This window comes from Oreochromis niloticus, linkage group LG1, assembly GCF_001858045.2.
Source record: "Oreochromis niloticus isolate F11D_XX linkage group LG1, O_niloticus_UMD_NMBU, whole genome shotgun sequence".
Taxonomy (NCBI): domain Eukaryota; kingdom Metazoa; phylum Chordata; class Actinopteri; order Cichliformes; family Cichlidae; genus Oreochromis; species Oreochromis niloticus.
The window spans coordinates 2,229,057-2,243,970 of record NC_031965.2 but is presented as its reverse complement, the minus strand read 5'-3'; the positions used below and the strand labels follow the sequence as shown (position 1 = coordinate 2,243,970).

At 42.6% G+C, this 14,914-nt stretch overlaps 1 long non-coding RNA gene across 2 annotated transcripts; it reads left to right on the top strand.

The window, feature by feature from the left end:
* The first annotated feature begins 1,073 nt into the window (after nucleotides 1-1,073).
* LOC112847401 (uncharacterized) lies at nucleotides 1,074-11,407 on the top strand. Of its 2 annotated transcripts, XR_003220936.1 has the most exons (4): nucleotides 1,074-1,393; nucleotides 10,156-10,316; nucleotides 10,664-10,723; nucleotides 11,009-11,407. It is a non-coding gene; the product is annotated as an uncharacterized LOC112847401 (long non-coding RNA). The 2 variants fall into 2 exon arrangements; XR_003220935.1 differs by lacking the exon at nucleotides 11,009-11,407 and having other exon boundaries at nucleotides 10,664-10,919.
* Nucleotides 11,408-14,914: the final 3,507 nt, after the last annotated feature.

Here is a 14,914-nt window from a genome sequence, read left to right as displayed (position 1 = left end):
TAAAAAGGGATTCAAATTATTGAATGTAAGCATCTTTGTACTGACCCTGGTATGACACACACACACACACACACACAGACATGAGTGGCTGTTTAGGTTTTTGGTCATTTACAGTGTTCGTTTATTGCTCCAGCTCCCAGGACGACCCACGCTGCCACCCAACAGGCCCAACCAGCTCCTGCAAAGCCTGATTACTATGATGAAAGCGAGCTGGGCCACCTGAACCTACTGCCCCCACCCCCGCCCTGCAGCTCAGAACCACACCCCGCCACATCTAAAATCTAACTTTACTTGAAAGTGATGAAAAAATATCTAAATTATTTTTCGGATGGCAACATTTTGTAGCATCGTCTTCACATACAAAAGTTAGTCCACGAGGTTCTGTGCTGCGAACAGTACTTATCACATGATACAGTATTTTTCTTTTAGGTGATAGTATTTGAAAAAAAAAAGCCATATATTAATTTATTGTCCACCTTTATTTAGTCGGAAACTAGTTAATCTACAAACATCTCTTAAAGCCATACATGACCTCTGATTTACTGCTTCTAAATTCAGACAAAACTGGCTTTATTAAACTTGCTCCTAAAAATATTAAAATATGATTATCTTTGGCTCCAGTAACACTGTGACGAATCTTTGACACAATTTGTCCATCAAGAAAACGTGTAGGACCACCTTTATTCCTCGTTCATTCATTAATCCCCAAAGTTAAAAGAAACATCCTGTCTCTGAGTGATGCTGAAAAGCTTTTGCATGCATTTGTTACTTGTAGGGTTATTATGACGTGGCTCTAAAAGCTCCCTGAAAGGATTTCAGTTGATGCAGAGCGCTGCAGTCAAAGTACTAACTGGGACCAGTAACTGAGATCATATTTCTTCCCTGTTAGCTTCTCTTCATTGGTTCCCTGTTAAACTCAGAATTTAATTTAACGTTCATCTCCTCACATAAAGAAAGTTGAATAATTAGGTGTTGTGGCATAATGTCCAGGTGAGGCTGATTTCCTGTTAAACTACCGTTTGAGCAGCTGTTAAAGAACTAACAGCTGTTAAAATCTTAACATTCCTGTTTGATCACCGTGGTAACGGTCAGGTCCCCTGATGAATCCCAATTCAGCCGGCTTTGCTGTCACTGTCAGGTGTTTCCGGATTCTCCATCTCTGACGGCCTAACCGTAGATGTACTCGCACGTTCAGAGTCCAGGCTCGGCTCCCCAAGCACGGCACTCATGAACACACATTCCATCACAAATAAGACTTTCGAATAGCTGAATTTAAAGGTTGAAACCTGGCAGACTGAATCAGGCCTACCTCATTGAACTGCGTCCTTTACATCTCTCAGGATGTGATGGAGGTCTTGCAGCCGGTTTAAAGATCCGCTTCCTGTGCTGACAGGTGAGCATAGAACTGTTTTCTTTGTTTAAGCTCCAGATCACAAAAGTTAGAAGAGCTAATCTGTTTTACTGCATTATAATAGAGCGTCTGACATTCCTTGTTTCTGAAAGAGTTTACCGATTTTTTTGTCTTTAACTCTGAAATTGTCAAAGCTTCTTATTGTGATTCTTCTTCCGATTTGCTACATAGTTACATAGATGAGTCGACAGAATTCATCGCTCCCTAAATCAGGCCCCACTTGGAACAAGATTTAGTTTTTACTCTGACCCTGAACATCGACTTTCTCTACTCTGAGAACATTTTATTTATAACCACATTTATATTCTTTTTAATTTATTGTCTGATTCTAATCATCCTTCTGGCTGTCAACCTTTTGCACTTTTAATCACATAAACAGATACATTTTCGGCTGTTTTTAACCTTGATGATGCTTTTTTCCTGAATAATGATATCAATTGCACGCTGCATTCTTTTAATGATCACTTTTTATGTCTTTTTGATAAAATGGCTCCTTTTAAAAAACAGAAATACCTCCTTGGATAATTTCTGGATGAATGACACTATTGAGCGTTTCAGCTGAGTGTTTGTGGAAATCCACAAAGCTCCAGGTACGTCTTAGTCATCTTTTAATAGTATAATGAGAGATGCAAGGGACAGAGATTTTTCAACCTTAATCCATAAGAGAAGAAGATATCCAAAAGTTCTGACACTATTAGAAACATTCTTACACCTGTACCTCCAGCTGTTCACTCTTCTTAGAGTTTCTAACTCTAAGAAGAGTGAACTTTTGATCTGGCATTCGGTTTTTATAAGCATGCCAGCTGTGCTGCACAGACTTGTTTTTGAAATAAATCAAAGCATGTATGAACTGATCATACATGATTCATAATGCATTATTCCTTTGCCTGAGTGTCTGCCTGGATCACTTGCAAACACTCCAGAATGACATGTGAAGCTGCTCGTCAAGTCCTCTGAAAGGTCGCGTAACACCAATATTGCTGCCCTTAAAGGTTTAGTTTAATACTTAGGTGATCACTTTCAGAGCTCGTCATGGTGAAATGCCTTCCTATATTAGTGAAGTACCTCAGGAGGTTAGCCAATCAGTGCTTGCTGGCTGTACCTAGGTTGAGGTTATGGTAGGTTTGGTTAAAATTGAGACTCTGCTTTTAAGGTTGTGGCTCCCAAGTTGTGGAAGTCACTTACGTTGGACTTAATGGAGTTACTGTTGATACCTCAAAAAGATATCTAAGACCCGCGTGTCCGTTTATACTGTTTGTTTCAGTTACTGATTGATTTAGTTTTCTGCGTTCACTTTCACTCACTGGCTGTTAAATGTTAGGATAAGATCATGGTTTTGGTTTCACAACAGTAACCCTGCAGCCCTGATGAGCTGGGTGTGACAGTGCATCATGGCCCGCAACCAATGGACACTATGTTAGCAGCTTCTCTTGCCAAAAATGAGAACAGGTTAGGTCAGCTGGAGCTGTGGATACCCTATCTCCTTTCCCCCTCTAGATCTGTGTAAATCCATCCATCCATTCTCTTACACTTATGACCATAGGGCAAGAGGTGGGGTACACCGATCGTTCACACTCACATTCACACTTATGGGCAATTTAAATCACCAGTTAACGTAACCCCACTAACTGAAAGCCAGCAGAGAACCCATGCAAACACCGGGAGAACATGCAAGCTCCACACAGAAAGGCCCCAGCCAGGCGGTAGAGTCTCAGGACCTTCTTGCTGTGATGCAGCAGTGCTGCCCCATCTGTTTAAATTAAGCAGTAAACTAAAATAAATATGTTTTAAATAAGCACTTGTGAAAATAAATGCAGGAATTGTAAAGTTGTTAAAGGGTAAAGAATGCTTTGTGACTCCTAGTTTTATGTCAGTGTAAGCTAAATATCTTTGTACATTTGGTAACTGCATTGGTTCAGGCCAACTGGTTTGAGTGGCATGCCCACTAACCACTTTGGAAGACAACGTGTTAAAAGCTTCTGAAATGGTCACACTGTAAGGTGAAGTGAAAAGCCTCCCACCAAATAGCAGGGTGAGACACATAATCACTTAAATGTGTGGATGATGGCACCCATTCTCAGAAAGTCTCTCTAAAAGCCATCTTACGTATGAAAGAGAGCGAGAGAAAGAAGTTCAAATGACACATCTGAGCAGTCGCTGCATGGACTGAGTGTTAATGTCGGCCGTAGTCGTCCCAGCTCCATCGGAAAAATGTGTGGACCACTACTGCTCCACCCAGCAGGGTGTTCTGATGAGTCTCCCAATCCTGTCACTGGTTCTTGTGCAGACACCATAAATTTCCACACACACTGGTGTCATTGATGCATGATTTTGCTTTCCAATAAGCCCACATTCATTAGCAAGGACACAAAACCTCAGGATTGGAATGTTATATTCAGTCTCTGGGTCTGTACATAGACTACTGCGTCTATAATGCGCTGGGTGTTTGCAACAGGTGTTATTTTACCATAACTGCTAATTGAAGTGTAGCTGTTATGTGGTGCACTGCAATTAAAAACCAACAATGTTTCTGGTTGCGTGCACACACACACTATGTGTCTGCCGCTCAGCGACAGCTCCTATGTGTGAGCAGACTGAAAATATGCGACTTGTTAGTCTTCACTGCTGGGGAAGTCTGTATCTGAGAATTAAAGGTGCCAAAAACAAAAAATGCATAATTTATTTTATTTTACTGGTTTAAAACATTCAAATGAACAGAATTAATAACTGCGTTGGTTAGCACGGTTGCCTCACAGCAAGAAGGTCCTAGGTTCAAATCCACCACCTGGCCAGGGCCTTTCTGTGTGGAGCTGTTCTCCCCGTGTGTGTGTGGGTGCTCCAGCGTCCTCCCACAGTCCACAGACATGCAGTTAGTGGGGTTAGGTTAACTGGTGAAAAATGCCCAATAGGCATGAATAGTTGTATCTGTGTTAGTCCTGTTACAGACTGCTGATTCTTGCTCTATGGCAGATGGAATAGTTTCCAGCTCCCCCACAAACCTGAATCGGATAAGTTTAAGAGAACGGAGGGATGGATAATAGCTGTGGTTTATGTCAAACTTCTTCTTTTATGTAGCCTGCTGTTGTAGTTTGAAACACAGCTCACATGGAAACCAGTACTGGTGACTAATATGAACCAAGAAGCAACCTGTGGTGCTGAAAAATGTGCCACAAACTGAGCCACGTGAGGCTGGATCAAATTAAACCTCACACACCCCCACGTTAAAATGGGACTGTGATCTTTGTGCAGCCAAATAGCTGTCTAAGTTGTCATATAACCTGTTGGTCATGTGACTGTAGTACATAGTAATTTTCACGTACGTACATAGGAACCAGCTTTTGCTATACAGTTCTGAAGGAGTGTGTCGTGTCAAAGTACATGATTCTGACACATTTAGGGATTCGATATAAGACACGGGGTTATCTGCGTTATTGTGGAGAGATCAGGCTCTTCGTTGGTTTTTGTTCTCAGTCCATTTACATCTTTGGGTTTCTCACCTACCAGGCTGTTAATTAAACTGGCATCTCAGCCATACATCAGCTCCTGATTAGACGGGTAAAGCAAAATGCCAACAGACACATACAGCTTGGAAATCAGGACTGAGAATCAGTGGCCTTTTCCATTTCTTTGTGCACATACTTAAACTCCTTTGGGCAGCATGTATCCTAAAAGAAACCCACACTGCAGAATATATTTGAATATTTAATTTATCCTCAGGTGTTGAAAATGTCTCATTAGCTGGTGTTAACAGCACTGTATCATCTATTTATGTGGAGCTAAGTTTGCTACAATTTTATTAATGTGCAAAAAAACAAAAAAAGCAGAGTTTGTTCTGGCAGAGGAACCTTATTACTGTGTCCCGGCCGTGCGGTCAGGGGTGACTGACAGCAGTTTTGGTAAATGGGGCCAGGTTTCAATTAGCTTTGTCCTCAGGGGGGAACAGAAGCTGCTCAGCCACAGCAATGAGCACAGAAACCTGCCAAGACCACTTTTCATCTCTGTAGGTCCAAAGGGAAAAACAAACAACAGTAGAAGTCCTCTGTTTCACTCTCCATTTACTCACTGAGAGACACGCTGCCTGATTCTAGTGTTAGCCACTGAAAAAGCTTGCCTGCAGCTCTTCATGGTTTTTACAGAAGTTTTGGTTCAGTTGCTAAAACCAACTTCGCTTCTTAACATCCACCAGTTCATCAGACACCGGTTAGAGTTAGGGGTAGGTTAACATCAGGGTTCTTATAGCAGAAGGCCAGATGCTGTGAAAGATTTGGGACAAGGGCAAAATGGAACCTAACCTTTACTTGAATGGGATCCTTGTTATTGTTGATCACTGGCACTCGTGATAGTTTCTGTTTATTTCCAAACAGATTTGGGAATTCAGTCATCACTGGTCTGAAAAGAATCGCATCGTTCTGTGTGAAGTTTGATCAAAAACATAAGGAACCATCATTTGAAATACAGTGGCTTGTATTCGGCCCCCTTGAACTTTCCCACATTTTGTCACATTACAGCCACAAACATGAATCAATGTTATTGGAATTCCAGGTGAAAGACCAATACAAAGTGGTGCACACGTGAGAAGTGGAACGAAAATCATACATGATTCCAAACATTTTTTACAAACAACTGAAAAGTGGGGTGTGCGTAATTATTCAGCCCCCTGAGTCAATACTTTGTAGAACCACCTTTTGCTGCAATTCCAGCTGCCAGTCTTTTAGGGTATGTCTCTACCAGCTTTGCACATCTACAGACTGAAATCCTTGCCCATTCTTCTTTGCAAAACAGCTCCAGCTCAGTCAGATTAGATGGACAGCGTTTGTGAACAGCAGTTTTCAGATCTTGCCACAGATTCTCGATTGGATTTAGATCTGGACTTTGACTGGGCCATTCTAACATATGGATATGTTTTGTTTTAAACCGTTGCATTGTTGCCCTGGCTTTATGTTTAGGGTCGTTGTCCTGCTGGAAGGTGAACCTCCGCCCCAGTCTCAAGTCTTTTGCAGACTCCAAGAGGTTTTCTTCCAAGATTGCCCTGTATTTGGCTCCATCCATCTTCCCATCAACTCTGACCAGCTTCCCTGTCCCTGCTGAAGAGAAGCACCCCCAGAGCATGATGCTGCCACCACCATATTTGACAGTGGGGATGGTGTGTTCAGAGTGATGTGCAGTGTTAGTTTTCCGCCACACATAGCGTTTTGCATTTTGGCCAAAAAGTTCCATTTTGGTCTCATCTGACCAGAGCACCTTCTTCCACATGTTTGCTGTGTCCCCCACATGGCTTGTGGCAAACTGCAAACGGGACTTCTTATGGTTTTCTGTTAACAATGGCTTTCTTCTTGCCACTCTTCCATAAAGGCCAACTTTGTGCAGTGCACGACTAATAGTTGTCCTGTGGACAGATTCCCCCACCTGAGCTGTAGATCTCTGCAGCTCGTCCAGAGTCACCATGGGCCTCTTGGCTGCATTTCTGATCAGCGCTCTCCTTGTTCGGCCTGTGAGTTTAGGTGGACGGCCTTGTCTTGGTAGGTTTACAGTTGTGCCATACTCCTTCCATTTCTGAATGATGGCTTGAACAGTGCTCCGTGGGATGTTCAAGGCTTGGGAAATCTTTTTGTAGCCTAAGCCTGCTTTAAATTTCTCAATAACTTTATCCCTGACCTGTCTGGTGTGTTCTTTGGACTTCATGGTGTTGTTGCTCCCAATAGACAACCTCTGAGGCCGTCACAGAGCAGCTGTATTTGTCCTGACATTAGATTACACACAGGTGCACTCTATTTAGTCATTAGCACTCATCAGGCAATGTCTATGGGCAACTGACTGCACTCAGACCAAAGGGGCTGAATAATTACGCACACCCCACTTTTCAGTTATTTATTTGTAAAAAATGTTTGGAATCATGTATGACTTTCGTTCCACTTCTCACGTGTACACCACTTTGTATTGGTCTTTCACCTGGAATTCCAATAACATTGATTCATGTTTGTGGCTGTAATGTGACAAAATGTGGGAAAGTTCAAGGGGGCCGAATACTTTTGCAAGCCACTGTATTTGATATATAGTATCCAAAAACGTAATTTATGCAAAAAGTAATTAATGTCCGATGACCCCGGATTGTACAAATAACACTTTATGTCTTCAGCTGGACCGAGGATAACAACAGCCCTTAGCCTGAGTATGTCATCTGTCCGGTGAAGTTGTCTAACGCTATCAAATCTGTAAACGTTCCAGGATGGAACGGGGGGAGTCATTTTGCCGATGACAAACAGTTATATCTCTCCTGCAGGCCTGGTTCCTCGCTCCCACCTTCTTTTCTTACAGAATGCTTATCAGAATTAAAATCCTGGTTCAGCTCTAATTTTCTTAAGCTTAATGAGGATAAAAGAGCTTTCAGCTGCTCTGCTCCCAGGCTGTGGAACTCTACCCCCAGATATGAGAAACACTGGTTCTCCCCCCCAGTTTAAATCTCAACTCAAAACCCATCTGTTCAAATCTGCATGTTGTAGAAATGTTTAGCTTATTTTAGAGTTTAGACATGTAGGAATGTTTAGTTTGCTGTAGAGTTTAGAAATGTGTTAAGATAGAATGTAGAATTATGGTAGAGACCCTGACACTGCCCTGGATATAAACAAAGGCCTGACTGTGTCATGAGCTTAGAAGTAGATTTGTAATTGGATAACTGTGGTCTGGAGGGGAGATGGTATTTATGGCCCCTAGGAAGAGACACACACCCACAGTCTTTTAACTAATATACTCCCACACCTATATGCACACTCACTCACGTGCACACACATACCAGGTATGCACACACAGGCACTCATGTGCTCGTGCATACACACAGAGACAGAGTTTGGAGCACACCATGGGGGATTTATGATGGGGTCGCCTCTATAAAGCTGCCTGGAACTAACAAAGGGGTGAAGATTGTTTCAGAGGGACACCGGCCTCGTCTTCCCTTCTAGAAGTGCATGCTTAAATGAAGATGAATAAAGATGAATAAAGATTTTGTAAAAATAACTACTGAGTTCCGGTGCCATTTCTGGATCCCTCGACGAATAAAAGAACCGGGGTAAAACTGATTACGCAACAATGTTCACTGTGAACCCACTGTTTGGTAATTTTATCTTGTGCTTTTGTTTTCTTGTTTTTCTTTGTTGTCATCTATTATGTGTTTTATTCTATTGTTAAGTGTCCTTGGGTGTCTTGAAAGGCACTTTCAAATAAGATTCATTATTATTGTTATTATTAAACCTCCTGACCAGGAAACATCTTACAGCAGTGCTTTGGAACAAAAGTTTCTCCACCAAGTCATGCAAATCAGTCCATGACTCGATGTAATGTGTACTTGGGCAGTTTTCTGGCTTTTCGGTTGGTATTCTGTCTCTGTTCATTTTGTCAAAGTGAACAAACTTACAAATTCAGAAAGGAATCAAATAATTACTTTCCCCATTGTACCAAATATCCCTTCTGAGAGGAACTTCAAATCCCTGTTGGATCTGAGCGACTTCTGGACTCTGTTGGACTGTGAAGGTGTCTGACAAAGCAATAAGGGGAAGGTGTAGGTCAGTGACATAGCAGAGCTCCTGCATTAAAGAACTGTGGGTGCCTAAATCAGGTGCAGATAAGTGGCCTTATCAAATTCAAATGATTCTGACTGCATTTTGGGGCCATTGGTAAAGTGCTGACTATATTTAAAACAGACGTCCAGATGAGCAGAGTTGCATTAAAACTGAGGTTTGCAGGATCACTGTTCTTAAAAATACCCAAACTGCACATATTACACCTGGACCTCGGGTTTGGTATGAGTAGGGGGACTATACCGTTCCTCATTTCCTGCTTGCCTGCTGTCACTTAACAACGACCACCAAACTTTTTTTTCCTGCTGTACAGGCTGCTGACAGTGAGTGGATGACCTGTTCTACATCCATCTGCCACAGTGCTTGAGTTGTGCCCTACTTTCACTCATCCAAAACTACACACCAGCGTCACTGGGCCACAGATGCACTGCTAATTGCTTGCCAGATAACCTCTTTCTGAATGGAGCATATCATTTTCATATTTTAAACAACTGTGTTTTACAGCTTTGTGTAACTTCTCAGGCCAGCTGCAGCTGCTGTGCGCATCAATTTGGATTCTCTTCCCACATTCTCTGCACCTCCGCAACACCTTTCAAACCTGCGTACAACAACCCAAACATTACTTATGCAAACCCTCTTTTTTATTCAATTCTGTATATTATACTGTGTGTGTGTGTGTGTGTGTGTGTGTGTGTGCCCATTTTGAGTGTTTTGCATTTAAATAAGGGTTATTAAAGATTTCCTGAAAGACTTAAACATGCTAACCACAAATGTGTGTTGCAGAGCGGTGGCGTGCTTTGTGCTCAGAGCTAAGTGAACATGTTTAAGGATAATGAACTGAATGGATAACACTGAAGTTCAATAATGAAATGCACAGCAGATGAAACTGTTTTTGTTTGTTTATTTCTCAACTCTTTACTTCTACCATTCTCAGTCATCTGTTGATGTGATTCAGTGGTATTACTATAGTAACTGGTATCATCCAGTTAGCCTGCATCTATTTACTTATGTATTTATTGTTCTGCAGCACAGTAAGATGAAATGCAAAGGAAACATGATGTTATTCATAGCATATCATCTTACATCATTTACAGAATCAGACAAAACTAGTGGATTGTTCCCTGTGCTGCTTCCTCTCTCTCACTCCCTCTTCTCTTTTTTCCTTCCTCCCAGTATGGGTGTGTAGCCTTTTCTCTCATTCCTGCCTCCTTGTCTCCTTTGACCTTTGTGTTGGTGCCTGTGACCTGGGAGTTGATCTCCGTGTTAATGCATCTGGAGGCCATGAGAGGAGCGAGAGGCGGATTGCTGGAGAGGCTCTAATTGAGGATGCTCAGGTGAGTCCTGTTGCAGTATTTACAGTTTGTCCAAGATTTAGGGTTAGAGTCATCACCAACGCTGGCTTAGACCTCAGAGGGTTAGACCTGTGTACACAAATCAGTAGATGTAAAACCAGTGTGATGAAAAATTATGAACATTAAAAAAAATGTTCTGGTTAGTTTATAACCTGCTGCGAGCCTGTGTGGACAGAAGATTTTACGTCCTAGCTAGGACACTATGTGATGTTAAAATGAATTTAAATAGGATGATATAATAAAGGAATAAAATAGGAACTGTTTTTTATTATTATTCTAGCCTCAAAGTTGTGAAAAGACCATGCGCATATGTGCTTATATTGCAACAGGTGCTGCCTGCAGTGAAGCCAAAGAGATGTACATGAGATTGGAGGGACAGCCGGAGACAAGTAATGAACATTCCTCCCTCGCTGCATTGCTCTGTTAACATGAGGCCTGGTCAGAGGAACCACCTGCAGGCCGGATTAGAAAGTCCTCTCGCTACCTGCTGGACGTGGCGCTGTGTGTTTTGATTTACTGCTTTACTCATCTATCGTGTGTGTGTGTGTGTGTGTGTGTGTCCGTCTGTGTGTGTGTGTGTGTCTGTGTCCGTCTGTGTGTGTGTGTGTGTGTGTGTGTCCGTCTGTGTGTGTGTGTGTGTCCGTCTGTGTGTGTGTGTGTGTGTCTGTGTGTAGGTGTTATGGAAGGAGAGAGCAGATGGAGGCAGATGGCGACTCCTACTGCTGCAGTAAAATGGCATCTCATCACAGCTCTGCCAGTTTAATCTGCTACCAATAAAAATATATTCCAAAGTAAAATAAGAGAAATAAAACTCAGCAACGGAGGAGAGGCGGGAGAGGTGGGGGCGATGGAGGAACAGGTGGTGGCGGGGGACAATGATATGATAACAAGAAGCAGAGAGAACAAGCAGTGGGACCTGTGCAAAATGTTGAGACCTGAACAGAGTGACGTTTATTTTTACACGAATAACATCACAAGTACAACAGCAACTCCAACATCTCTCCAAATTCTGCTCCACTTAAAGGAGAATTACACTTACTCTGCTATATCTAGCTATCTATCTATCTATCTATCTATCTATCTATCTATCTCTCTATCTATCTATATCTACAATGTTAGACCACTGGTGCGGTCCAACAGGCACCAACAGCAAAAACACAGAGGTGAGGTTGAGCAGGCAGTTATTGTGCTGAGTGCTGACAGCTCCCTGCATCACCACCTGTAACTTATACTGCTTTCTTTAAGGCTTCACATCCATAGTTCAGTTGTTAAGAAGAGGGAAGCTACCCATGAAAAATAAAAAAATATTTTGTGCAAGGCTGAAAGCATGTTTTATTTTAACAGCCAGCCTGTGAGACTGACTGACTTTTGGAGCCCTTTCTGAAACCAGCCTGAACGATTACCGCCCTGTGGCCCTCACACCGGTAATCATGAAATGCTTCAAGAGACTAGTCCTTCAGCACATCAAGGACTACCTCTCCCCGCAATTCAATCCCTACCAGTTTGCATACCGCACAAACAGATCCACAGAAGGAGCCATCGCCACAGCCCTCCACTCTGTGCTGAGTCACCCGGAACAGTGGCAAAGCTACGTCCGAATGGTCTTTGTGGACTACAGCTCAGCTTTCAATACAATCGTCCCGGACATCCTCATCACCAAACTGGTCACTCTTGGCACAGCACTGACTTAGCCCCCCTTTACACCAACGGGGAGTGTGTGGAGAGGGTCCACACCTTCCGGTTCCTTGGTGTCCTCATCTCTGCTGAGATCTCCTGGACAGACAACATCTCAGCGGTCGTCAAGAAGGCCCAACAGCGGCTGCACTTCCTGAGAGTCCTCAGGAAGTACAAGCTGAACTCCAACCTGCTGCTGACCTTCTACCGCTCGTCCATTGAGAGCCTGCTAACCTACTGCATCACGGTATGGTACGGCAGCTGCACCAAGGCGGACAGAGCGAGGCTTCAGAGTGTGGTCAAGACAGCACAAAAGATCATCGGCTGCCCTCTCCCCTCCCTGATGGACATTTATTCCTCCCGCTGCCTCAGCAGAGCAGCAAACATCATCAAGGACAGCTCCCACCCTGGTTTCAACATGTTCAGCCTGCTTCCCTCAGGGAAGCGCTGCAGGTGCATCAGCACAAAAACCCACAGACTCAAAAACAGTTTCTTCCCAAAGGCCATAACCACCCTGAACTCACACTGATGTGGACCAGAGTAAGCTAACTATACACACGAAAATGCCTCTAAATGGTGGGGTTATTAAGTGGACTCTAAAGCAGAACCCAGGAGACAGCAGGTCACAGATTGTACTGATACAGCAGAGAGGACTGGACAGGGTCCCAGTGGCGACTTGGGCTCCTGGTCCTAACAGAGGTGATCAATGCTAGATGATGACATATTTCTGGATTTTCAGTTGCATCCTGGTCTCCTGTGTCTTAAATTTAGGATCTTCCATTCTATGCAAACAATTATTTAAATCTATTGTTGACACTGATTTTGTAGGTAAATAATTTAAATGGTGACGCCTACGATGAATGTGAAGAATATTTGGCGTGCCAGCGTTCTCTTATGTGGCTTTTCATCCCGGGTCTTTCTGGAGGGAAAAGAGGTTTGAAGTTTGTAACAGCTTTGTCAGCTTCCTTGCAGGTTCACCTTCAGGTGTGACATCGGGGATAATGCTGTTGGAGCAGCTCCCCAGGCCCCCACAATTACATAGTAATGGAGGTCGGAGCGGACACAAGCCGTCTTCACAGATCTTTATTATAGCAGCTACACTCTGGTAAGTCACACCCAAGTAAGCGTTCACCTCTACTGCTCCACCAGCTAAGGAAATGTCACTGTGCCACTGCTATAGCCCACAACACACACACACACACACACACACACATTGCTCTGACTTTTCTCTGGAATGGATCAAGGGGCACACAGCCAACACAGGGGTAGTAACAAAAGTGCTTCTGAAATGAAATAAAATGTTAATATCTGTTAACAGTCATCTAGGTGGAGATTTGTTCTTAATAAATCTGCACTCCCGAGTGAGACTGGCCTCATTCAAGAATGACCACTGCCTCCAGCTCCCTGCTAACCTTCACGTGAAAGTTATCACTGCTTTTCAACAAACTGCCTTGGAAACGCATGCATTACCGAATTCATGTCATGGTGTTTAACGCAGTAGGGAAAAACTGAGACAGATGACATTGGGCCCATTATTTAGAATTTATAATGTCTGCGTGCATTCCCAGAACTGAGGATATTTTCTGCAATTAGCAAAAGAGGCGTGTGAAGGACCATGACTCCAGGCAAGACAAAGGAGGCAATGAAAAATGTTAATTTCTAATTTTGTCATTGTCACTGAGCATCTCCTGTTAAAGTGGGACATCGTGGAATTGTTTTTATCAGTTGGAAAGGAAATGTGTTTTTCGCACAGCATCCAAAGAGAATGAATGTATTAAAATAGAAAGCATATGGTTACTAAGAATCTTGTGTCATATGTTAGGAGCACATTAAAAACACTGCATTCTGGTTCTGTTTGTGACTGCATTACCTGCTCAGTCGGATGAAATGCTTCACTCAGGCCCGGCCCTAACCAATCTGGCGCCCTAGGCAAGATTTTAGGTGGCGCCCCCCTACATCGGCAGTGTAGTGTATGTACTCACAAGAAACCGAATAGCTTTGTCTTTGACCTTTTTTTTTTACTTAAAGAAAGCAAATTCACAATCAGAATAATTAACAAGATAAAAAAATATATGAATAAATAAATGAATACAAAAAATAAAAAATGAATATATGAAATACAATAAATTTTACATACATAAACACAATAAAACGTGTCAACAAGTTGGATAAAATAAATTAAAAATACAATATAAATAAGGCACTGCACAAAACAAGATATTAAATAAACCAGTATGACTTTAACAACTATATTACAAAAAAGGGGATCCTACAGAGTTCTCTAGTTGTGCTTTTTAATACTGCATTAACTAGAATGACTTACAAATTACTGTACACCACCCCCTCATCAACCTCACATCACCTGCTACAGCCTTACTCTCCTAGTCTTTCTTGCAGCAAAGTCATCTACAACATCATCATATGACAACTGATTTGAGACCACATGATTTATGCTTATGATGGAAAGTCCACTGAGACGTTCTTGCATCATAGTAGATCTCAGGTAGGTTTTAATGAGTTTGAGCTTAGAGAAGCTTCTTTCAGCAGCAGCCTGTAACAGGAAGAGTGGCAAAGATTCTCAGAGCAACCCACATGTTGGGGTAAATTTCTGCCAGCTTCTTCTCATGCAGGAAGGTCAAGAGTTCCATGTTTGTCATGTTCTTTGATGGCAATGGTGGGAAATTCTGCATTTCCATTGCAAGTTCTGTGCCATTAATGTCCGGCTGGCTGTCATGGGTCAGAGTAGTACTCAGTGTTTGGCACTGCTGTAGCAGCTCTTCTTTTTGTAAGTTGTGGAAATTGAGGAGTACTCCAAACTTGTCATTCACCTCTCCAAGGTTCTGAAATCTCTCATCAAGTGAAGAGATGGCTGTATCCACTACCACATTAAAAAATGTGGTTTCCAT